General features: G+C 44.5%; 1 pseudogene; it reads right to left on the bottom strand.

The window, feature by feature from the left end:
- LOC132614253 (arginyl-tRNA--protein transferase 1-like) overlaps positions 1–25,740 on the bottom strand; it is a 34,297-nt pseudogene extending 8,557 nt beyond the window's left edge.
- Positions 25,741–26,568: the final 828 nt, after the last annotated feature.

Genomic DNA, 26,568 nt, shown 5'->3' with positions numbered 1-26,568 from the left:
CTTGACATCAAGTTACAAAGGACCATAAGGGTAAAATCAGAAATAGCGGGCCCACCTCGGGACAACCAAAGCGGCGGGCTCAAATTACGTGTATTAAGCTTATGGGGTCACCTACAGAGGTCCTAGGGCATTCCATAACTTCCTAAGTGATTTGGAGAAATTTTGCATAATTTTTCATTAAAGCATACTAAAAGGGTTCAATTCTATTGAACGAAAATGTGACAATTTCAGACGCGGATTCCGATGAGCAGAATATGCTCCGAGGCGTGAATCCGATCCTAGTACATCTAGGACATGCCAAAAGAAGAATCGGGGTGGCTTTACATACCTTTTACGCACTTTACGCCTTTCCAAGTTCACTTCCCGTTTCGTCCAAAATCTGCAAATGGTCACATTTACCAAATGTTAACCATAAGGCTTTAGGCTTAAATCTAAAGTTAACACTTTTCTACAGAAATTTGGGCAGCATCTCCCCTATACATATAACATCCCCGAGAATTCAACTCGGCCAAAACAATCAACAACAACCCAACAACAACACCACCAACAACAACAATCACTATAAAACACTCAATATGGCACAACTAGTTCCCTTTCCAACATAGTGCAATATCTTCCATTTCAACTTCAAATTTCCAAACCAAGCTCGATGGTTTCACATTCATCATTAATCTAGATCATCACAATATAATTTGGAAGCATTTCATATCATTTCCACAAAATGTTCACAAGATATACAAAATATACAAACTTTCCACCAAAGTCATAATTCATCCAAAACTTCTAATCTTTAACATACTTATTCATAACATGTTTCCATCTTCCTATTACATCAACAATCATCATTATTTGCACCTTAACAACTTCATTTCCATAATGTCATAAAATCATACTAAAATGACACAAACTTCTACATTCCATTACAATGCAAACTTATATCATTTTACCTTCATTTACATTGCAAGGATCACCACAACACAACTAACATATTAAACAAAATTAATTCATTCCCATTCCAATTTCAATATACCACTCGGCCAAAACATATAATTCCAACTTCAACCAAATTCAATCAACTTTCATTTCCAATATGAATTTCACCATAACCACAACTAGAATACAACATAAAATTAACTCATCTTTGACTACACAACCACACATGTACACGGCTACATTCATACATATATATATTCATGCAACTTCCATATTTTCATGAATTTTAACCCTTTCTACTTCCCACAACATAAACCAAACCTTCATAACACATAAAAAGGAATTAAATCTTACCCTTTCTCTTCAACTTCTTCACTTGGCCAAAGTGCGGAAACAATGAAACGGATGACTTATCTTCCGAAACAATTATACTATGTTGTAGAGGACCCTTGAATTAGTGGAAATACTACAAGAAAATAATTTTTGGAACAAAATTTAAAGCACCTAATTTCCATGGTCTTGGCCGAAATGGCCCCTTTCTCTTGCTCTTCATCTTTTGTCTTCTCCTTATCTAATTTTTCTTGAAGCTTCAAAAGGATAAAGACCCCTTTTTAATATAATTGTCACATGACTAATCACATGACAATTTCATATTGTGGGTTTGGGCCAAGGCTTGGCCGGCCTCCCTTCAAACTTGGGCCTAAATTTTTTTCTTTTCATTTTTTTTGGGCCAATTCGGTTGGTCCCGAGTTGGGCCTAGCCCACTGACCTTTCGACCTTAAAACGTCCATATCTCCTTGTACCAATGTCACCTAGGAACCCACGACCTATGGTTGGAAAGATAATTCAATTATCTATAACTTCTATCTCTTGATATTTTTCCAAATGCCAAACTTATAATACCGTTTTTGCCCCTCCAAGTCAGGTCACCCGGAAACGTTTTCTTAAAAATATTCGTTTGGAGGGCTTCCACTTTGATTTGGCCCAAGGGTCCTTCATGAGTTGTGTTTAACTTTACATATGTGATTCATATAGCTTGTCACATGTTCCAAAAAAACAAATCTTGATGTGTGGGCCCCACCTCAGCTTACAAATAATCCGACGTTCAAAAATACGGGATATAACACGATCAAACGGAAGAACGACCATGATCAACTCGGCTATGGGAAAATCGGACCAAACGATGTTCTTCCCTTTCCTCGGTTCGAGCACTCCCCCGATCCAGAAGGTAAGTCTCCATACCCGTGTTGATTTCTTTCTTCCCTCGGTCACCGGTCTTACCGGCCTAACATATATACGAATTTTACCATATACAGATAGTCCCCACACTTTCCGGACTGAAGTTTTATCAGAGTAACGGGAAGTGGATGAATCAAGAAACCGGTGACTCCATTTGTCCGTTGTTATCTTTTCATTTTGGCGGGAACAGTTGTGTCACGTCTTTCTGCCATCGGCCACGTGTCTTATCCCGGATGGTCCTCTCTGACAACCGCCGCAACGCACGTCGCTTCAAGTCATTCCTCATTAATTATGGGACACGTGGCACCCGCCGGTTGGCCGGGAACCGTAACCGCCTGGATCCCACGTCTATAAAACGTCTTCCAACACTTCATTTTTTCATTTTACGATCCCCTCAATCTCTATCTCCAATCCTTCACTTCTTATACATTCAATTCTCCACTTCATTTCTTACTGCTTCAGTTCGTCATTTCTTCTTCACTTCACTTTTCATTCCATATTTCTCATTGATTCATTATTGACATTACGCGAACGGAAATAGCTTTGTCAACTCCTTCATCTAACCATTTTTTGTTGAGTGTGTTGTTGCTTCTTCCTCTTGCTCTTGACCATTTTTGAATTCTGACTGTTCCCTTCACCTTTTAACTTCCTCTTCGAAATCACCCAATCTCTCTTTTACATACTTTCAAATGTCTGCCAACACCGAACCCACTTCCCATGATATTCCCTCGGTTTTGTCTCAAGGAACCGAGGCAACTTCACCACCTAAGGCAAAAATCACCTTCGAGCCCACTGCCTCAGACATTATACTGGCCAAACCTATTTTCAACAAAGATTTTGAGGTTGAAAAACCTTCTCCGGTATCCGATAGAGGGTTTGATGTGCGACGATATCCCTCATCCATTACCGAGGGAAAACTCGACTTAGTCCGGGCTGATTGCGGGTGGGACACCCGTTCAGTTCAAGTTTTTTCTCCCGGGCCAAGCGAATCAGTCAATGACCATCGGGAAGGTTTCTTATACGTTTATGCTTACCCTTTCACTCTCAAGCTCGACCCCCTGGTCGATCCGGTCATCTTAGACATGTGCCAGACCTATAACGTAACCTTGGCACAGATTGTTTCGATTGTTTGGAGGGTCGTGGCCTGCCTCCGACTGTTGGCCAATAATACCGGGAAGGAGTTCACGCTGGCCCACTTGATACGCTTATATTCCCCGAGGTTGTTCCGGGGTGGCGTAATAAAACTCGCAAAGCGTAGCCGGAATCCATTTTTCTCAAAAACGGACGAAGATAGAGACAGGGGCTGGTTGGAGCGATATGTCCAGGTGCGGACCTCGGGCATTATCCCAGACAACTACATGCCTTTTCCGGAAAGGTGGAATAATAATCGTAAGTCTGAACTCTTTTAATAATTGCTTGTGTGTTTTGTCGAACTTTAGTTCATCGAGCTTCTCACTACTCTTCGTATTTATGTTAGCCGTGGGCTGGATTCCTCCGGTCGTCCGGGATCTCAACGAATGGGTTACTGCTCTCCTCAGCCAACACGTCCATGACGATCGGACGTGGGGACACCTGTCACGTGGCCGATGGGTCGCCCAGAACCACGGTAATACTCGGCTTATATCCATCTTCTTTGCATCTTCTACCCTTCTGTAATATCTTCGATTTTCAGGTTTATCTAAGGACTCGGTGGATCCAAGGCCAGAGTCAGTAGCAGAACCAGCAACGTCGGCACCCGAGTTCGATTCAGCAGGTACCTCTCGTATCCTTGCTGCCGCCGCCAAGAGAAAAAGGCCCTCGGACAAAGGGCAGAAATCGAAGAAAAGGGCGAGGAGTGTCGTTAGGACTTTAAAGGACGAAGCAGAGCCCGAGCTCCTCGTTCGGAGGATCAGCGAGGCCCCTTCCATGGCTCCCATTCCGGAGGAGGATATCACCGTGTCACCACTTCCTTCAGCCGGGGAAGGACCTTCGGCTCCGGCATTACGCACAGGTGGGGAAGAAATTCATTACCCGGCTCCTTTAAGGTCGATTGAATTCGTTGATATTTCAGGTGATGCTTCTTCCGAAGAAACCCCTCTGCAAAGGACAAGAAGATCCGGGGAGGCACTTGCTGCCGGAGCCGGTCAAAGGACCGAGCTGGTCCCCGAGACCGAAGCCCCCACGGATGTTGATCTGCTGCCCCACTACGAGACTGCCGTAACTTCGGAGATACCTGCCTTTGCCGAAGCTGTTGAAGTCCTTCCGAGTTCTCCAACTCCGGCCTTAAGACCGGATGAGTTTGATGACATTTTCTCGGACACTCCTCCTGCTACCAGCGAAGCTACTGGATTCGGACATCTCCCAATCCCTCGGGCCACGAGGGCGGCTAGTCGGACCACCGAGTCTGGTGCCCGGGACAGCTTGGTGCGCACCTTTCCGGCCCCAAGTGTGGAACCGAGGAGGACAAGGTCGGCTGTGATCACCGTTCCCGAGGATTGCAGCTTTCTTTCTCGCCCGGTGGGTGTGGCGAGCTACCTGAGGCCTCTTGTCTCGGACTCGGACAAACAAAAGATGAACGGAGTCCCTTGGCAGTGCCTCATCAACGAGGGTATGCACGCGGGCAATCGGGTAAGTTTATCACCCATCTTTGCATAATTTCATTGAGAATTTTAATCTTATTTATTCAAGTTTTTGACTTCATTTACAGAGTGTGGTGCTTGTCAACGAAGCCTTTGTTCGTGCTCAGCAAGAGGTGGACGATCTCAAAGGCCAACTGGATGCTCAAAGCCATGAAACGGAGAAATATCTGCATCTTCTGCTGGTGAAGGAGGATGAGTTGAACCAAGCAGTTACTCTTTCCAACCTCCGACCCGAGCTCGATGCAGCAAAGGCTGAAAATCGTCAATTAAAGGGTGAGCTGGCCGACATGGTCGAATATAACCGCCGTCTCGAAGCGGACAAGATCGTCCTTAGCCGAGACAATGCTCATTTTTCCTCGAGGCTTGGTGAGCTCGAAACCGCCATCTCTCAACTCCGGGGGGAGCTGGATTCGATGAAGTCCGATGCTACGAGCTTGGTCGAGAGGAATCGGCTGCTCGAATCTGAGAGTGCCTGGTACAAAGAGCGTATGAGGGTGTTTGAGGAGAAGGCGGAGAATAGGGCCCAGATATGTGATGATCTAAAAATCGAGCTTAAGGTGACAGTTGATGCTAATGACACTCTCAAGGCCGAGTTCGAGTGGGCCACCTGAATGCAAAATGTCCTCGAAGAGGCTCGGGATGTTCTGGCGGCAAAGTTACCCCAGGCCGAGGCCGATTTGCTTTGTTTGAAGGTTTATCACGACTTCTGCCAGAATTGTCGGTCCGCATTAAGGAGTCATTATTTCTGACCGTTCCTGAATATCGACTTTTCTCTTCATCCGGTATATTTTATTCGGGAATTTTATGAAGTTTTTGCCCGTGGATCTCATCTTTATGCTTTGTGAATTCAGACGTCTCTGAAATACGGCGTTTTTAGGGCCGGTATTTTTCGGCTATTTTTTAGGGCCGGTATTTTTCGGACACGTGACTCTCAGCCTTAGCTAAATTTTGATGTAACAGTCCTCGTTTGAGGGATTAACAATTTTGGCTCGGTTCATTATGACCTTGTTGCCTTTGTCGAGTTTTGACCGTAGTTCCCGGAATAGGGTATATGAATGAAGTAATGCCGAAATACGGTGATAATCATCGGGGTAGAGTGTTTTAACAAGAAGACATCCGAGATATCGTTATCCGAAGTTTCAATGAGTTTTGTATTGCAAGTATTTGTACAAGATATGAGAATTTTTCCTTCCGCTTTTGCCATAGCAAATACTAAATGTACACGATTCATTCTGATCGTTTGGTCCTTACATCGAAACCTAATGCGGAAGGTCCGGCCTTGGTTTTGCCGTAGCAAATATTGAGTGGACACGATTCATTCTGATCGTTTGGTCCTTACATCGAGACCTAATGCGGAAGGTCCGACCTTGGTTTTGTCGTAGCAAATATTGAGTTTCTCCGTTTTCCTTTGACCGGGGTAAACTTCGATGCGGGCGTAATAGTCCCCTAGCGCTTATCCGAGCTGCATGGTCGGGTGAGCGCTATTAAGTCCTCACTCGTAGGGTGTGACCCCGAGTTTCCGGGCGTTTGTCCCTTATCTTCGTCGAGTAACACGTTGTACTTGTTGCCTCATTAAAAACCTTGTCGGAAAACCCATTTTGGGACAAAACCGTACTAAGGAAAAGAGTGCAACACGTGTTTTCAGACCTAGATTCTAACTTTATCCGGTACTTGACTCCCTGCAAAAAGGAAAAGGTTAATAGAAAACACGGGGAGTTCATGCCTTAGCAGTAGTATCTTTTCAGATGAGCCACATTCCAGTTATTGCACAACCGTTGACCGTTTATGGATTCTAACTGGTACGATCCGTTACCCGTTACGTCGGTTATCTTGTACGGTCCTTCCCAGTCGGACCTAGTTTTCCTTCGTTGGGATTCTTGGTGTTCAAGGTAACTTTCCAAAGCACCAAATCCCCAACTTGGAAATTCCGAAAATTGGCTCTCCGTTTGTAGTACCTTTCCATTCTCTGTTTCTGGGCTGCAATACGGACCAACGCGTTTTCGCAAAGTTCATCCGTGAGGTCGAGTTTTATGGCCATGGCCTTGTCGTTTGACCCCTCGGTGGTATAGCTGAACCGGAGAGTCGGTTCTCCAACTTCTACGGGAATAAGGGCTTCGGCCCCGTAGACCAACGAGAAAGGAGTTTCTCCCGTGCTTGATTTCGATGTGGTTCTGTAAGCCCACAATACCTCCGGTAATATTTCCCTCCAGTGATGCTTTGATGCTTCAAGTCTTTTCCTCAGATTTTGGATTATTGTCTTGTTCGTGGATTCCGCCTGTCCGTTCGCACATGGGTGATATGGAGTTGATACAATTTTCTTGATCTTCAACCCTTCGAGGAAATTGTTGACTTTGCCGCCCACGAACTGGGGACCGTTATCACAAGTTATCTCGGCAGGGATGCCGAAACGACAGATGATGTGGTCCCATATGAAGTCAATGACTTCCTTCTCTCTGATTTTTTCGGAGGCCTGCGCTTCAACCCATTTGGAGAAATAATCAGTCATAAACAGAATAAAACGGGCTTTACCTGGTGCCCATGGTAATGGACCGACAATGTCCGTTCCCCACTTCTTGAAAGGCCAAGGTGACACCACCGAATGCAGCAACTCCCCGGGCTGATGTATCATCGGAGCATGTCTCTGGCACCCGTCACACTTCCGGACAAAAATTTTCGAATGCTCCTCCATCCGGTTCCAGTAGTAACCGGCTCTTATAATTTTTCGAACCAAGGCTTCTGAACCGGAATGGTTGCCGCAAGTCCCCTCGTGGACTTCTCTTTAAACATACTCCGTTTCTCCGGGACCCAAACACTTGGCCAGGGGGCCGAAGAAAGATCGTCGATATAATTGGCCATCTACCAAGCAGAAACGCACAGCTTTTGTCCTTAGCGACCGGGATTCTTTTGGGTCACTTGGGAGCTTTCCATCTCTTAAGTAATCGACGTACTTGTTGCGCCAATACCAAGTTAAACCGTCGTGTTTATTTCGGCATGCCCGTTCGCTATCGCCGTATTCATCAAGCGCACCGTAGTACCGGGATTAATTTCTCCCCCTTCGACCGAAGATCCCAAATTGGCCAACGCATCGGCTTCGTTGTTCTGCTCTCTCGGTATATGCTGCATAGTCCATTCTTTAAACCGTATAGTATCACTTAGACCTTCTCCAAATACCTTAGCATCTGTTTATCTTTGACCTCGAAGACGCCATTCACCTGGTTAACGACCAAAAGCGAGTCGTACTTTGCTTCAATTATTCCATCCCCCATACTCTGGGCTAATTCCAAACCTGCAATCATAGCCTCATACTCGGCTTCATTGTTAGTCAATTTAACAGTTCAAATGGATTGTCAAACGGCATCCCCGGCCGGGGTTCTAAGGACGACTCCTAGCCCGGAACCTTTGAGGTTCGACGCTCCGTCCGTGTGTAGTGACCAAATACCCGAGGCTTCCCCCGAGGTTAGCAGAAGTTCTTTCTCAACCTCGGGGACCATAGCCGGGGTGAAATCGGCCACAAAATCGGCCAGGATCTAGGACTTGATGACCGTTCTAGGTTTGTATTCAATATCATACCCGCTAATTTCTACGGCCCATTTAGTTAGTCTACCCGATAATTCCGGCTTGTGCATAATGTTTTTTAAGGGGTAAGTAGTCACTACACATATCGGATGGCATTGAAAGTAGGGCTTGAGTTTTCTAGAAGCGCTTACCAATGCCAATGCCAATTTTTCCAAGTGGAGATAACGGGTCTCCGCATCCCCCAATGTTCTACTTACATAATAAATAGGGAATTACGTACCTGATCCTTCTCGGACCAAAACGCCACTTACCGCTACCTCGGAAACAACAAGGTAGAGAAAAATTTGCTCGTCCGCTTTCGGTGTGTGCAGCAGCGGTGGGCTGGACAAGTATCTTTTTAATTCTTGTAAAGCTCTTTGACACTCCGGTGTCCAAACGAAGTCGTTCTTCTTCCTCAGTAAGGAGAAGAAGCGGTGACTCTTGTCCGAGGACCTCGTTATGAAACGACTTAGCGCCGCTATCCTTCCGGTGAGCCTCTGCACTCCTTTGACGTTATTCACTACCTCGATATCCTCGATGGCCTTGATCTTGTCTGGGTTGATTTCGATCCCCCGGTTTGACACAATGAAACCCAAAAATTTAATGGACCGGACGCCGAAGGCACATTTTTCTGGGTTGAGCTTCATGTTATACTTGCGGAGCACGTCGATGGTTTCCTGCAAATGCTTTAAATGGTCCTCTGTTTCCAGGGACTTAACAACCATGTCGTCAATATAAACTTCCATTGTTTTCCCTATTTGTTCTTCGAACATTCCGTTAACTAGGCGTTGGTAAGTTGCACCGGCATTTTTTAACCCAAAAGGCATAACATTATAACAGTAAGTCCCATATCGGGTAATAAAGAATGTTTTCTCTCGATCCTCCGGGTGCATCCGGATTTGGTTATACCCGGAGTAGGCATCGAGAAAACTTAACATCTCATGCCCGGCCGTCACATCGATCATTCTATCGATGTGAGGCAACGAAAATGAATCCTTCGGGCATGCTTTGTTTAGATCGTTGTAATCAACGCACATTCGAAATTTATTACCTTTTTTCGGCACCACCACTACATTAGCTAGCCAGCCCGGGTACTTTACCTCCCGGATAGAGCCTATTTTTAAAAGCTTTGTTACCTCATCCTTTATGAAGGCATGTTTTGCCTCTGCCATGGGCCTTCTCTTCTGCTTCACCGGGGGAAACCTCCCGTCTAGGCTGAGTTTGTGAGTTGTCACTTCTGGTGGCACACCTGTCATATCTATATGGGACCATGCGAAGCAATCGACATTAGCTCGAAGAAATTCAATTAACTTGTTCCTGAGCTCCGAGGTTAACCCCGTGCCCAGGTATACCTTTCTGTCCGGTAGATATTCGAACAAGATGACCTGCTCCAGCTCCTCTACTGTTGACTTGGTTACATCTGAGTCATCCGGCATGACGAATGATCTGGGTACATCGAAATAATCCTCTTCATATCCCGGGTCCAACCCCGTATGCTTTGATTTCTATTTGGTGTCCGTTCCTCCGGTTGAATCTTCTTCCTTGTGATCCTATTTTTTGGGCTGAGGTGTCGCCTCCTCGACTGCGAACATCTCCCTTGCAGTAGGTTGTTCACCTCAGATGGTTTTTATCCCCTCCGAGGTTGGGAATTTCAGCAGCTGATGCAATGTTGAGGGCACGACCCTCATGTTATGTATCCAAGGTCTACCCAGCAATGCATTATACTCCATGTCCCCTTCGATTACATAGAACACCGTTTGCTGGATAGTGCCATCGATGTTCACAGGCAATGAGATCTCCCCTTTTGTGGTTTCACTCGCCATGTTGAACCCGCTGAGTACCCGGGCTACCGGTACGATCTGATCGAGTAGCCTTAACTGTTCGACCACTCTCCACCGGATGATGTTGGCCGAGCTACCTGTGTCAATCAAAATACGTTTAACCTGAGTTTTAAAATAAGTATAGAAATTACCAATGCATCATTATGCGGTTGAATGATGCCTTCTGCATCCTCGTTGCTGAAAGAGACAGAACCCTCGGGTATATAATCCCGGCTACGCTTCTCGCGAACAACCGAAACCTTGGCCCGTTTCATCACCGGCCCTTGAAGGGAATCGGTACCCCCGACAATCATGTTGATTATATGCTGGGGTTCTACTGGCTCGGCCCTTTTATGAGTCTCCCTTTCCTTGTAGTGACCTTTGGCTCGTTCACTCAGCAATTCTCGGAAATGGCCATTCTTCAGTAACCGGGCTACCTCATCTCTTAGCTGGCGATAATCCTCGATTCTGTGTCCATGGGTCCCATGATATTCACACATCATGCTCGGGTCCCGTTGGCCCGGATCCGATCTTAGAGGTCTCGGCCATCTTACATCCGGGATACGGCCAATAGCCGAGACGAGGTCCGAGGTGTTGACGTTGAAGTTGTACTCCGATATCTTCGGCAAGTCTTTGTTACCGGCAGAGCTTCCGGTATCGCTCCTGAATGAGAGACCTCGACTGTTCGACGGGCGCTCGGCTCGTTTATCACCCCGACCGGAGAAATGGCTCTGGCCAACCCTGGATTTCTCCGACCTGAAGCTTGGTTTCTCCAAATGGGAATATGGCCGATACCTTTCCCTCGACGATCTGGCCTCCGGTTCGTAATTTTTCCTTGCTCTCTCAAAACTTTTGTTCATATTTATTGGCCCCGGGGGAAGCTCGAGTTGGTCATCCTCCACCCGAATCTTCGACTCGTATCGGTTGTGGACATCTGCCCATGTCACAGCCTCGTATTCTAGCAAGTTTTCCTTTAATTTGAATGAAGTCGTCGAGCTCCGAGGGTTGAGCCCCTTTGTGAAAGCTTGTGCGGCCCATTCCTCGGGAACCGGTGGGAGCTCCATTCGTTCTCTCTGGAACCGGTTGACAAATTCTCGCAGCAACTCATCGTCTCTTTGGGCTATACGGAAAGTATCTGCCTTACGGGCCTGCACCTTTTTGGCACCGGCGTGAGATTTTATGAAAGCATTGGCGAGCATTTCGAAAGAAGTGATTGAATGCTCGGGTAGATGGTCGTACCACGTCAATGCTCCTTTTGACAGAGTTTCCCCGAACTTTTTCAGCAACACTGATTCAATTTCATCCTCCTCCAACTGGCATGTTGAACCTCTACGGGATCAATTTTGGCGCTGCACTCAGAGGAAAAGGCCTTTGGATGTACCTTTTCGAGTCCGACCCTTTTCGTAAAGGCGGAGCCCCCGGGATTTGATCCACCCGAGAGTTGTATGTCTCGGCCCTCTTTTCGGTTGAGTCTAACCCGCTTCGCCAAAGTTTCGTGCATTTTTAGAACCTCGGTGGAGGAACCAGCTCCGGACCCATTGCTCTCAACCATCTGTGCCTCATCCCTTCTAGTTTCAGCAACACCCTTTGCCTTCTCCGGGGTCATTTTATCTCTTCCGCTTTGCAACTGGACAATTGTGATTCCTTGTTCGGCGATCGCCGCTCTCTGTTCCTGCAACATTTTAAAAATTAAACGTAAGTCAATATTGTCATCCGGTGTATCCGGTTCTTTCCGACCCTATGTCCGGGACAAAGTAATAGAGTTGTGAGTATTTAGAGGATCAGTGGCCGGTTGGGCGGCATTTTCCTGGTCCACGATGTTTTGCCGGTTGAGGCCCTCCCTCGAATTAATTGGGTTCGGCTCAGCGGGGTTTGGTAATCCTCGTGGCCCGTTGCCTTCATTTTCGGCCACAATCTCGTTGTTGTTGACGTGACCAGATTGTCCACTGTTAGCCATTTGGTCCGTTTTTTCAGAGACGAACAGAAGGTATTTTTGATTTTGATGGGTAAGGTAGAGATCTAGATCAAATACCACTATTATCCTAGCCCCACGATGGGCGCCAAACTGTTTACCCCAAATTTGGATAATCAATTAAATTTATGAGTGATGTATAGGATATGTGGCTAAGCCTTGATTTATTTGATAGAGAAAAAGAATATTCGAATGAGCTGTGAAGAAGCAGCTAATAATCAGTGGTTTGCTATAAATTTGCGTATCTAGCAATATATAAATATTGTTTAATGATATAGATTTAGGAGATGGACACAATAATCCGGACAAAAATCAGATCTTGAGAGGGAGAAATCTTTATATTATAGCTATTACAAATGTTCTTGATATGAGGAACCCAACCCTCTAAAAGTGGGGCAATGACACCTATTTATAGTATTGCCCCATGGGCTTCCTACAACAAGTGTTTCTAAAAAATAAAGAAAAACTCTGAAATGGATTAGGTTGGATTAGGTTGATCGTATGGTCTGACACCCGTACGATTGACAGTTAACCATGGCAGGACGTTATCGACGTGTGACAATCGCGTAACGGATCTCTCGGACCAACGGCCACGATCAAATGGAAGAACGGCCATGATCAACTCGGCTATGGGAAAATCGGACCAAACGATGTTCTTCCCTTTGCTCGGTTCGAGCACTCCCCCGATCCAGAAGGTAAGTCGCCATACCCGTGTTGATTTATTTCTTCCCTCGGTCACCGGTATTACCGGCCTAACATATATCCAATTTTTACCGTATACAGATAGTCCCCACACTTTTTAGACCGAAGTTTTATCGGAGTAACGGGAAGTAGATGAATCAAGAAACTGGTGACTCCATTTGTCCGTTGTTATCTTTTCATTTTGGCGGGAACAGTTGTGTCACGTCTTTCTGCCATCGGCCACGTGTCTTATCCCGGATGGTCCTCTCTGAAAACCGCCGCAACGCACGTCGCTTCAAGTCATTCCTCATTAATTATGGGACACGTGGCACCCGCCGGTTGGCCGGGAACCGTAACCGCCTGGATCCCACGTCTATAAAACGTCTTCCACCACTTCATTTTTTCATTTTACGATCCCCTCAATCTCTATCTCCAATCCTTCACTTCTTATACCTTCAATTCTCCACTTCATTTCTTAATGCTTCAGTTCGTCATTTCTTCTTCACTTCACTTTTCATTCCATATTTCTCGTTGATTCATTATTGACATTACGCGAACGGAAATAGCTTTGCCAACTCCTTCATCTAACCATTTTTTGTTGAGTGTGTTGTTGCTTCTTCCTCTTGCTCTTGACCATTTTTGAATTCTGACTGTTCCCTTCACCTTTTAACTTCCTCTTCGAAATCAGCCAATCTCTCTTTTACATACTTTCAAATGTTTGCCAACACCGAACCCACTTCCCATGATATTCCCTCGGTTTCGTCTCAAGGAACCGAGGCAACTTCACCACCCAAGGCAAAAATCACCTTCTAGCCCACTGCCTCGGACATTATACTGGCCAAACCTAATTTCAACAAAGATTTTAAGGTTGAAAAACTTTCTCCGGTAGAGCTGTCTCCGAGGTAGCGGTAAGTGGCGTTTTGGTTCGAGAAGGATCAGGTACGCAATTCCCTATTTATTATGTAAGTAGAACATTGGGGGATGCGGAGACCCGTTATCCCCACTTGGAAAAATTGGCATTGGCATTGGTAAGCGCTTCTAGAAAACTCAAGCCCTACTTTCAATGCCATCCGATATGTGTAGTGACTACTTACCCCCTAAAAACATTATGCACAAGCCGGAATTATCGGGTAGACTAACTAAATGGGTCGTAGAAATTAGCGGGTATGATACTGAATACAAACCTAGAACGACCATCAAGTCCCAGATCCTGGCCGATTTCACCCCGGCTATGGTCCCTGAGGTTGAGAAAGAACTTCTGCTAACCTCGGGGGAAGCCTCGGGTATTTGGTCACTACACACGGACGGAGCCTCGAACCTCAAAGGTTCCGGGCTAGGAGTCGTCCTTAGAACCCCGGCCAGGGATTCCGTTAGACAATCCATTAGAATTGTTAAATTGAATAACAATGAAGCCGAGTATGAGGCTATGATTGCTGGTTTGGTATTAGCCCGGAGTATGGGGGCTGAAATAATTGAAGCAAAGTGCGACTCGCTTTTGGTCGTTAACCAGGTGAATGGCGTCTTCGAGGTCAAAGATAAACGAATGCTAAGGTATTTTGAGAAGGTCCAAGTGATACTACACCGGTTTAAAGAATGGACTATGCAGCATATACCGAGGGAGCAGAACAACGAAGCCGATGCGTTGGCCAATTTGGGATCTTCGGTCGAAGGGGGAGAAATTAATCCCGGTACTACGGTGCGCTTGATGAATACGGCGATAGAGAACCGGCATGCCAAAATAAACATGACGGTTTAACTTCGGATTGGCGCAACAAGTACGTCGATTACTTAAGAGATGGAAAGCTCCCGAGTGACCCAAAAGAATCCCGGTTGCTAAGGACAAAAGCTGCGCGTTTCTGCTTGGTAGATGGACAATTATATCGACGATCTTTCTTCGGCCCCCTGGCCAAGTGTTTGGGTCCCGGAGAAACGGAGTATGTTTTAAGAGAAGTCCACGAGGGGACTTGCGGCAACCACTCCAGTTCAGAAGCCTTGGTCCGAAAAATTATAAGAGCCGGTTACTACTGGAACCGGATGGAGGAGCATTCAAAATTTTTATCCGGAAGTGTGACGGGTGCCAGAGACATGCTTCGATGATACATCAGCCCGAGGAGTTGCTGCATTCGGTGGTGTCACCTTGGCCTTTCATGAAGTGGGAATGGACATTGTCGGTCCATTACCATGGGCACCAGGTAAAGCCCGTTTTATTCTGTTTATGACTGATTATTTCTCCAAATAGGTTGAAGCGCAGGCCTTCAAAAAAATCAGAGAGAAGGAAGTCATTGACTTCATATGGGACCACATCATCTGTCGTTTCGGCATCCCTGCCGAGATAATTTGTGATAACGGTCCCCAGTTCGTGGGCGAAAAAGTCAACGATTTCCTCGAAGGGTTGAAGATCAAGAAAATTTTATCAACTCCATATCACCCATGTGCGAACGGACAGGCGGAATCCACGAACAAAACAATAATCCAAAATCTGAGGAAAAGACTTGAAGCATCAAAGCATCACTGGAGGGAAATATTACCGAAGGTATTGTGGGCTTACAGAACCACATCGAAATCAAGCATGGGAGAAACTCCTTTCTCGTTGGTATACAGGGCCGAAGCCCTTATTCCTGTAGAAGTTGGTGACCCGACTCTCCGGTTCAGCTATACCACCGAGGGGTCAAACGAAGAGGCCATGGCCATAAAACTCGACATCACAGATGAATTTCGCGAAAACGCGTTGGTCCGTATTGCATCCCAGAAACAGAGAATGAAAAGGTACTACAATCGGAAAGCCAATTTTCGGCATTTCCAAGTTACGGATTTGGTGCTTCGGAAAGTTACCTTGAACACCAAGAATCCCAACGAAGGAAAACTAGGTCCAAACTGGGAAGGACCGTACAAGATAACCGAGGTAACGGGTAAAGGATCGTACCAGTTGGAATCCATGGACGGGCAATGGTTGCGCAATAATTGGAATGTGGCTCATCTGAAAAGATACTACTGCTAAGGCATGTACTCCCCGTGTTTTCTATTAACCTTTTCCTTTTTGCAGGGAGTCAAGTACCGGATAAAGTCAGAATCTAGGTCTGAAAACACGTGTTGCACTCTTTTCCTTAGTACGGTTTTGTCCCAAAATGGGATTTCCGACAAGATTTTTAATGAGGCAACAAGTACAACGTGTTACTCGACGAAGATAAGGGACAAACGCCCGGAAACTCGGGGTCACACCCTACGAGTGAGGACTTAATAGCGCTCACCCGACCTTGCAGCTCGGATAAGCTCTAGGGGACTATTACGCCCGCATCGAAGTTTACCCCGGTCAAAGGAAAACAGAGAAACTCAATATTTGCTACGGCAAAACCAAGGCCGGACCTTCCGCATTAGGTCTCTATGTAAGGACCAAACGATCAGAATTAATCGTGTCCACTCAATATTTGCTACGGCAAAACCAAGGCCGGACCTTCCGCATTACGTTTCGATGTAAGGACCAAACGATCAGAATGAATCGTGTCCATTTAGTATTTGCTACGGCAAAAGCGGAAGGAAAAATTCTCATATCTTCTACAAATACTTGCATACAAAAGTCATTGTAAGTTCGGATAACGATATCTCGGATGTCTTCTTGTTAAAACACTCTACCCCGATGATTATCGCTGTATTTCGGCATTACTTCATTCATATACCCTATTCCGGGCACTACGGTCGAAACTCGACAAAGGCAACAAGGTCATAGTGAACCGAGCCAAAATTGTTAATCCCTCAAACGAGGACTGTTACATCAAAATTTAGCTAAGGCTGAGAGTCACGTGTCCGAAAAATACCGGCCCTAAAAAATAGCCGAAAAATACCGACCCTAAAAATGCCGTATCTCGGAGACGTCTGAATTCACAAAGCATAAAGATGAGACCCACGAGCAAAAAATCCATAAACTTCCCGGATAAAATATACCGGATGCAGAGAAAAGCCGATATTCAGGCACGGTCAGAAATAATGACTCCTTAATGCAGACCGAAAATTCGGGCAGAAGTAGTGATAAACATTCAAATAAAGCACAGAATCAAGAAAAATGCATGTTCCATTTATACAAAGGATCTTACTTCGGAGACTCCTGCAACGACAGAAAATAAAAGGCTAAGTACAGGCCCTAATCTATCCGGTATGGCTGGATCTAGAGTGCTCGGACACTGTCCGCTCGGAGTCAGCCCCGAGGGCACCCTTAGCCTCTTTCTCGACTCTTTTAGCCTCGAGTATCAGGGCCGGAAGATCCGCAAAGCCATGCTCGGCTTGCTCAAGAGTGATCCTTCGAGACTTCCACTTTCCATACTCGGCAGTAATAGTAGCATGAGCCTTGGCGGCCTTCATGATCTTTAGAGCTTCTTCCAAATCGGCCTCGGCCTGGGCTATATCCGCCAGAACATCCCGAGCCTCTTCGAGGACCTTTTGCATTTGGGTGGCCGACTCGAGCTCGGCCTTGAGAGTGTGATTAGCATCAACCGTCTCCTTAAGCTCGGTTTTTAGATCATCACATATCTGGGCCCTATTCTCCGCCTTCTCCTCAAACACCCTCATACGCTCTTTATACCTGACACTCTCAGATTCGAGCAACCGATTCCTCTCAGCCAACTCGTAGCTCCCCCCGGAGTTGAGAGATGGTGGTTTCGAGCTCACCAAGCCTCGAGGAAAAATGAGCAGTGTCTCGGCTAAGGCCGATCTTGTCTGCTTCGAGATGCCGGTTATATTTGACCATCTCAGCCAGCTCACCCTTTAATTGACGATTTTCGGCCTTTGTTGCATCGAGCACGGGTCGGAGGTTGGAAAGAGTAACTGCTTAGTTCAACTCATCCTCCTTCACCCGCAGAAGATGCAGATATTTCTCCGTTTCACGGCTTTGAGAATCCAGTTGGCCCTTGAGATCGTCCACTTTTTTCTGAGCACGAACAAAGGCTTCATTGACAAGCACCACACTCTTCAAATGAAGTCAAAAACTTGAATAAATGAGATTAAAATTCTCAATGAAATTATGCAAAGATGGGTGATAAACTTACCCAATTGCCCGCGTGCATACCCTCATTGATGAGGCACTGCTAAGGGACTCCGTTCATCTTTCGTTTGTCCGAGTCCGAGACAAGGGGCCTCAGGTAGCTCGCCACACCCACCGGGCGAGAAAGAAAGCTGCAATCCACGGGAACGGTGATCATAGCCGACCTTGTCCTCCTCGGTTCCACACTTGGGGTCGGAAAAGTGCGCACCAAGCTGTCCCGGCCACCAGACTCGGTGGTCCGACCAGCTGCTCTCGTGGCCCGAGGGATCGGGAGATGTTCGAATCCAGCAGCTTCGTCGGTAGCAGGAGGAGTGTCCGAGAACATGTCATCAAACTCATCCGATCTTGAGGTCGGAGTTGAAGAACTCGGAAGGACTTCTGCAGCTTCGGCAAAGGCAGCTATCTCCGAAGTTGCGGCAGTCTCGTAGTGGGGCAGCAGATCAACATCCGTGGGGGCTTCGGTCTCGGGGACCGGCTCAGTCCTTTGACCGGCTCCTGCAGCAGGTGCCTCCCCGAATCTTATTGTCCTTTGCAGAGGGGTTTCTTCAGAAGAAGCATCACCGGAAATATCAACGAATTCAATCGACCTTAAAGGAGCCGGGTAATGAATTTCTTCCCCACCTGTGCGTAATGCTGAAGGCGAAGGTCCTTCCCCAGCTGAAGGAAGTGGTGACATGGTGATATCCTCTTCCGAAATGGGAGCCACAGAAGGGGCCTCGCTGATCCTCCGAACGAGGAGCTCGGGCTCTGCTTCGTCCCTTAAAGTCCTAACGACGCTCCTCGCCCTTTTCTTCGGTTTCTGCCCTTTGTCCGAGGGCCGTTTTCTCTTGGCGGCAGCAGCAAGGATACGAGAGGTACCCGCTGAATCTAACTCGGGTGCCGACATTGCTGGTTCTGCTACTGACTCTGGCCTTAAATCCACTGAGCCCTTAGGTAAACCTGAAAATCGAAGATGTTACAGAAGGGTAGAAGATGCAAAGAATACGGATATAAGCCGAGTATTACCGTGGTTCTGGGCGACCAATCGGCCACGTGACAGGTGTCCCCACGTTCGATCGTCGTGGATGTGTTGGCTGAGGAGAGCAGTAACCCATTCGTTGAGATCCCGAACGACCAGAGGAATCTAGCCCACGGCTAACAAAAATAAGAAGAGTAGTGAGAAGCTGGATGAACTAAAGTTCCACAAAACACACAAGCAATTATTAAAAGAGTTCAGACTTACGATTATTATTCCATCTTTCCGGAAAAGGCATGTAGTTGTTCGGGATAATGTCCGAGGTCCTAACCCGGACATATCGCTCCAACCATCCCTTGTCTCTATCTTCGTCCATTTTTGAGAAAAATGGATTCCGGCTACGCTTTGCGAGTTTTATTACGCCACCTCGGAACAACCTCGGGGAATATAAGTGTATCAAGTGGGCCAGCGTGAACTCCTTCCCGGTATTATTGGCCAACAGCCGGAGGCAGGCCACGACCCTCTAAACAATCGGACCAATCTGTGCCAAGGTTACGTTATAGGTCCGGCACATGTCTAAGATGACCGGATCGACCGGGGGGTCGAGCTTGAGAGTGAAAGGATAAGTATAAACGTATAAGAAACCTTCCCGATGGTCAGTGACTGATTTGCTTGGCCCGGGAGCAAAAACTTGAACTGAACGGGTGTCCCACCCGCAATCAGCCCGGACTAAGTCGAGTTTTCCCTCGGTAATGGATGAGGGATATCGTCGCACATCAAACCCTCTATCGGATACCGGAGAAGGTTTTTCAATCTCAAAATCTTTGTTGAAATTAGGTTTGGTTCGGTGTTGGCAGACATTTGAAAGTTTGTAAAATAGAGATTGGGTGATTTCGAAGAGGAAGTTAAAAGGTGAAGGGAACAGTCAGAATTCAAAAATGGTCAAGAGCAAGAGGAAGAAGCAACAACACACTCAACAAAAAATGGTTAGATGAAGGAGTTGGCAAAGCTATTTCCGTTCGCGTAATGTCAATAATGAATCAACGAGAAATATGGAATGAAAAGTGAAGTGAAGAAGAAATGACGAACTGAAGCAGTAATAAATGAAGTGGATAATTGAAGGTATAAGAAGTGAAGGATTGGAGATAGAGATTGAGGGGATCGTAAAATGAAAAAATGAAGTGTTGGAAGATATTTTATAGACGTGGGATCTAGGCGGTTACAGTTCCCGGCCAACCGGCGGGTTCCACGTGTCCCATAATTAATGAGGAATGACTTGAAGCGACGTGCGTTGCGGCGGTTGTCAGAGCGGACCATCCGGGATAAGACACGTGGCCGATGGCAGAAAGACGTGACGCAACTGTTCCCGCCAAAATGAAAAAATAACAACGGACAAATGGAGTCACCAGTTTCTTGATTCATCCACTTCCCGTTACTCCGATAAAACTTCGGTCCGGAAAGTGTGGGGACTATCTGTATACGGTAAAAATTGGATATATGTTAGGCCGGTAAGACCGGTGACCGAGGGAAGAAAGAAATCAACACGGGTATGGAGACTTACCTTCTGGATCGGGAAAGTGCTCGAACCGAGGAAAGGGAAGAACATCGTTTGGTATGATTTTCCCATAGCCGAGTTGATCATGGCCGTTCTTCCGTTTGATCGTGGCCGTTAGTCCGTTTGGTCGTGGCCGTTGGTCCGGGAGATCCGTTACGCGATTGCCACGCGTCGATAACGTCTTGCCATGGTTAACTGCCAATCGTACGGGTGTCAGACCGTACGATCAACCTAATCCAACCTAATTCATTTCAGAGTTTTTCTTTATTTTTTAGAAACACTTGTTGTATGAAGCCCGTGGGGCAATACTATAAATAGGGGTCATTGCCCCACTTTTAGAGGGTTGGCTTCCTCATATCAAGAACATTTGTAATAGCAATAATATAAAGATTTCTCCCTCTCAACATCTGATTTTGGTCCGTATTATTGTGTCCATCTCCTAAATCTATATCATCAAACAATATTCATATATTGCTAGATACTCAAATCTATAGCAAACCACTGATTATTAGCTGCTTCTTCACAGCTCATTCGTATATTTCTTTTCTCTATCAAATAGATCAAGGCTTAGCCACATATCCTATACCTCACTCATAAATTTAATTGATTATCTAAATTTGGGGTAAACAAATAGAGAAGATAATTAACACATAGTCTTCTTTCCTAAGTAATGCTTTCCATCTCTGTTTCTCTTGTCTGCTGTTCGTTGTTTCCGTCCAAAAGTAAAGAATTTTAGTCAAGGGGTCTTCCATAGTATAAGTTTTCTTTTTGTTGTTTATAATATAGGGTAGTGACTTAAACAGATAGGTAATCCACATATTTTAAAGTTTTAGCTTTTTTTTTTTTTTCTGGTGGTGTGAGGGGGCGTTAGATTTTTGGCAATTGTAAGAGGCGATATTATTACAACCTCAAAAATGTAATGTGGAAGGTCAATGATTATCTTTGTATCTCAGACGAGCTTTCTGAATCTTCAGAATCAAATTCAAGGCCATGAGACCACTTTGATCTCTCAGACACTAGGCCCCAAGGCCATGAGACCACAAGCAACCAAGCAAAGGATTGTGCTTGAACGGTGTCAAAATGGTAATCAGAAATTGACCTGGAAGCAATATCCATCAAATCTCTGACCTGGTTGGACAAAGGGACTCAAAAGTAACATGTATCAAATAGAAAATGCCCTTGCACCCCTAGAACCAAAATACATGACTACCAAAGGTCTCATCCAGGCATTCACTAGCCTACATCAGATACATTCTCAAGGCAGCATAGTACTCATAACCTTGGAGCACATGTAATACTAATACATAAAAATTGTTTAAATCATTATCCGCGTGAAATTAAATATAACTTAGTGAAGTTCTAATTTATCCATGTGGTCAAATAGATTCAGCATACTTCAAAATATTTCTTACTATCTTATCGATTCAATATCTCCTACTATTGGTGCTTAAGATACTGATCCAAATAAGATAAAAGAAGAAGATATCAGTGAAAAATTCAACAAGTTGTTCACTAATAGAGACTTGGTCATTAAATTTTAATGCTGCTAAATTTTTCTCGTTTTGAATTACCAAGACAAAAAGATTGGATCAATTAGTCAGGTTAAAAGAACTAGCACCAAAATGGTTAAGCTATCTCAGCAAATGAGTTGGATTGCAATCTCAAATGCCAAATCCCATATTCCTGTTGCTTCTAACAAAAATACTTGTGAAGTAAGTAAATGATGAAATACGTGCATTTTTACCCCACATAAAACATGGATCGTAAAACAATTTTTTTTAAAAATGTTTCTATAATATTTATAGGCGTTATGCTCTTTATCGTTTAAAGCTGAAGATGAACTTACTGATACCGCAAAGGGTAGACCAAATCATAAGGCCGATATGCTTCTTTATACCCCATTTTGCCGCAGGAGTGGACGTAATAACCCAAATAATACTACTGAAGACTGGGACAATATACTTGATTCTCTCTAACCCACCTTATTTCTTGTAGGGCTGTGTATTTACCTAACGATAAGAAGGCAAGATCAGGATCAAAAAATAAATACTTAATGGACAACAATTTGGGAGGATATCAATTACACCAACTGCAACTAGCCGCCCATCTATCAGATGCTGCTAATGGAAAGAGCCAAAGCCACAAGGAGGAACTGTGACATTCCCTGTCGAAGGAACAAATATTAAGGGTATATCAACCAAAAATCTCCTATAGGAACTCTCAGTTACTGTATCCGGTGGATCATTGTGCACCCTAAGTTTGTATCTTCTATACAAGGAATATTCTTCAGGGTCAAATGCAGACCTTTTAAGATTAATTTCAAGCCTCAACTTTTTGAACTCAGGGTTTCCATGGATTCTTGTCAAGCAGCTCTCATTACCTGAGCTTCCTGATGAGGATTGCTTTGACTCATGAACAATGTTGGCTATACCGTCTTCATCAACTTGTCTTTCAGAAGAATAGAAGTTCGTGTGTCCGTCACAAGCTTTAACTAACAAACCAAATGATTCGGCAAAACGGTTTAGATCGCTAACTAGTCTTTCAACAATAACTTTTGGGGTATCAACAATCCGCTTGCTTCCCTCAGCCGCCGATTCTGATGATTTTTCAACATGAACTTCCTTTGTACGTCGCCTTAAAGTAGCTGCAATATGAAATGAGAAGCTGCTGGTAAATAATAGATCCGCTGATCCTTTAGCTAATAACTTCCTTTTAGCAGGTGCAACTTTTTTAACGGAGGCTTTCTGAAATTGAACGTCAGAGGAAAGCTCCCCATTCTTAATGCATGTTTTTACTGCATTTTGTATCTGATAAGTTATGCTATTTCATGTTTGATGATTTGACAAACTTATTTGAGGAACCAGATATGTTTTTAGAGGAACCAAATGGGATCAGGTTCTAGACGGAATAAGTCAACTCTACAGCTGTAAAGTTGCTGACACTGTATTGACTGTCAGCAGTGCAGCAGCACAATTGTTGTTCACTAGTGGCCAAAGCAACATGAAATGTCACTTTCACATCAAACCACTTGCTCCACCTATATAAACATGTTACAAGTTAAAACCTAACACTTGCAAATCAAAAAAATTACTCTCATCTCAAGTGCTAGCCGCCGCAGCTCCAAGTGCTCTCAAGAACAAAGCTACGACAAACAGAAGGATCAGTTCCCAATCACTGAAGTTTTCCTAATGTTATACCCCGTATTTTATACGCTGAGTTTCGCCGTAAGATAGCCAACATGAAGTTAGTAAGTGAGGATGTTATTAAAGTTACAAAAGATTCTACGTGATTATTTCACATATGCGGGAGTTTAATTTGTGTACAACAAGTATCGGAAGATTGGATGCAAAATAAACCAGAAAAATCTGAGTGTTGCAGTAGAGCAACTCGACGGCCAAGTCGACGGACCATCGACTTGTCGACGGGTCGTCAACCCGCCCGTCGAAAAACTCTAAGAGATTCAGGGGCTTCTACAGGTCGACGGTGCCGAGTCGACGAACCGTCGACTGGTCGAATCGCAGGCAGTGGAAATTTTCTCTCTCCTATATATTGAAAGACCCACGACTTGAATCATTTATTTCACCAAAAATCAGATCCCTCTGGACTTTTCAAGTTCTCTCTACACTCTCTACTCGTCCATACACTTCCTAAGCAAAATTCAAGTGGAAATCAAGCTTTGGAACCCTAAATTAGTAATGGGTGATGATGGTCTTTGCTTCTAGTTAAATTTTATGGTGGTTTTGGTTTGGAACAAAGTTGGGTGAGCTAGGGTTCTTCAAGATTGAGGTATGCTCTCTCTTTATTTCTTATATTGAGTTGCTTTAGAGATTAATAAGTCATAAAAAGTGAAGAAAATGGTGGTTGGAAAAGTTATGGGACATTGTGTTGAAATTGTTGATTATGAATGGAATTTGGAAGGAAGTTTTGGATTGTTTTAGGTGTAAATTGAATATAATCTCCTATATATGAAATTGTTGATGTTGTTGTTGTTGTTGTTGTTGGGAGACGATTTGGAATTTAGTGGATGTCGATAAAACAGGGGAAGTGCTGGCCAAATTCCGCTAGCCCATTAGTTACTTTAGTTTGAACTTATGAGTGTTTCCAAGACTTGATCTTAGTATAAATCCTCTTGAATGTAGATTTGAGAGCTCGGGAGGAGAACGTTAAGTAGTTAATGAGGCGAAAAGGTATGTTAAGGCTAACCCTTTCTTTCTTAAGGCATGACTCTTTTATTGTAAATCTTCACACGATATCCATAATATCATTATTCCTAAAAATGCTAGAAACTCATGATTCTCAAGGTTCTTATGATGTTGTTGATTAATGCCCTTCATGATGATGATGATGATTTCCTTTCCAAATATACCAAAACTTATAGTTCTTGATGTTCGCATGTTGTATGATTACAGATTTTTACTCATTGTTGTTGATCTCATCTTATGATATTTGTTCCTTCAAGGTGAGATATAGCGATGATGATGATTCCACAATGACACATCGGAGTTTACCGACCTTACGTCACTCTGATAGATTTATAGCTTTTATTTGGGATCTTAGTCATGCTTTATATATGTATGTATTTTCTCACACCGAGCCGCTCTATAGTCAGCCGGGTACGGCACGTAGTTGTGCACAACACTGTGGTGGGTAGGTTATGATGTTACCCCGAACGCGAGATGCCCCAGACGCGGGATGACATGATATATGGATCGGGCTGCACATTCTGCAGCACTAACAGTTATATTATATATGTATGAAAAATGTTTTTTCTAAAAGCTAAGCATGCATCGTATCCGCCTTAAGAGGCAATCAGATGTACAGGTTATTCTCTTATCTCATGCTTCTTTCATACTTTTATTATGTTATTATTCATGCCTTACATACTCAGTACATTACTCGTACTAACGTCCTTTTATTTATGGATGTTGCATTCATGCCCGCAGGTAGATAGGGAGACGGGTCGGACCCTTAGGCTGCTTCATCAGCGTTTGCACAGGAGTGCTCCATTTGTCCTGGAGCTACAGTTTAGCCGGTATTATTCTTTTGTGTACATATGGGCGTGGCAGGGTTCTGTCCCGTCCTTATGATGTTTTGTACTCCTTGTAGAGGCTTGTAGACAGACGTATATAGTTAGAGATGTTTATATAGATGTGTTTTATCTTTGAACTCATGCTCTTATAAGTTATGATAATTATGAGTTAGCCATGTGGTCCACCTAGATATGAATATGAGAAGTATGTTAAGAGGTGCTCGGTAGGTTAGCTCTGGATGCCCGTCATGGCCCTCTGGGTTAGTCGTGACACCTAAGTTCATAGGTTTGTTGAGTCTTTGTCTTTTGTCCTTTATCTTGTATTCCTACACTGCTTTCAAGAAGTGTCATATTATGACAGATTTTCAACCTTTTTGAGTTGTTTACTTGGCTAGAGTTAGTAAAGGTGTGTTCTTTGCAATAGAGTTATTGTAAATGTCTTGCAATAGAGTTATTGTAAGGGGGAGGGATTAAGAGTTTAATTCCTAGGTTGCAATAGGTTGTAATTTCAAGCTTGCTCGTTTTTAGTAAAGTTTGAGCAAATCCTACTGCAGTGGGTCGTGGTTTTTAATCCCTTGAGCAAAGAGTTTTTCACGTAAATATTTTCTGTTATGTACTTTCTGTCTTACTTAAGGGAACAGATAGAGAACTAGGTTCTCTATATTGTTTGGTAGACTCGTATATTCTATCAATTGGTATCAGAGCAGGTTATTTCTAAAAGGTTAACACCTAAAAATGATCTTTCTCGTGGCTGCTCCACCAAACCTAGAGGAAGGACAGTCTATCACAAGACCACTAACATTCAATAGAAAGTATTATGGATGGTGGAAGGAAAGAATTCATGACTTTATCATGACTGAGGACTCTGAATTGTGGGACATCATTTATAATGGTCTTCATGTTCCTATGAAGACAGATCTAGCTGGTTTCTTAACAGATCCAAAAACGAGGGAGGAGTATGATGAGGCTGACTGAAAGGCTGTAGAAAAGAATTTCAAAGCAAAGAAAATTCTTGTTTGCGGCATTGGACCTAATAAGTACAATCGTATCTCATCATGTGAAACTGCAAAGAAAACCTGGGGAGCTCTTCAAACCGCTCATGAGGGAACAAGTTAAGTGAAGCACTCCAAGATAGACATGCTTACCACAGAGTATAAGCTTTTCAAGAGAAGAATGGTG

Source organism: Lycium barbarum, chromosome 1, assembly GCF_019175385.1.
Source record: "Lycium barbarum isolate Lr01 chromosome 1, ASM1917538v2, whole genome shotgun sequence".
Classification (NCBI taxonomy): Eukaryota; Viridiplantae; Streptophyta; class Magnoliopsida; order Solanales; family Solanaceae; genus Lycium; species Lycium barbarum.
The sequence above is the reverse complement of the archived record's forward strand: the minus strand, read 5'-3'. Positions and strand labels throughout refer to the sequence as shown.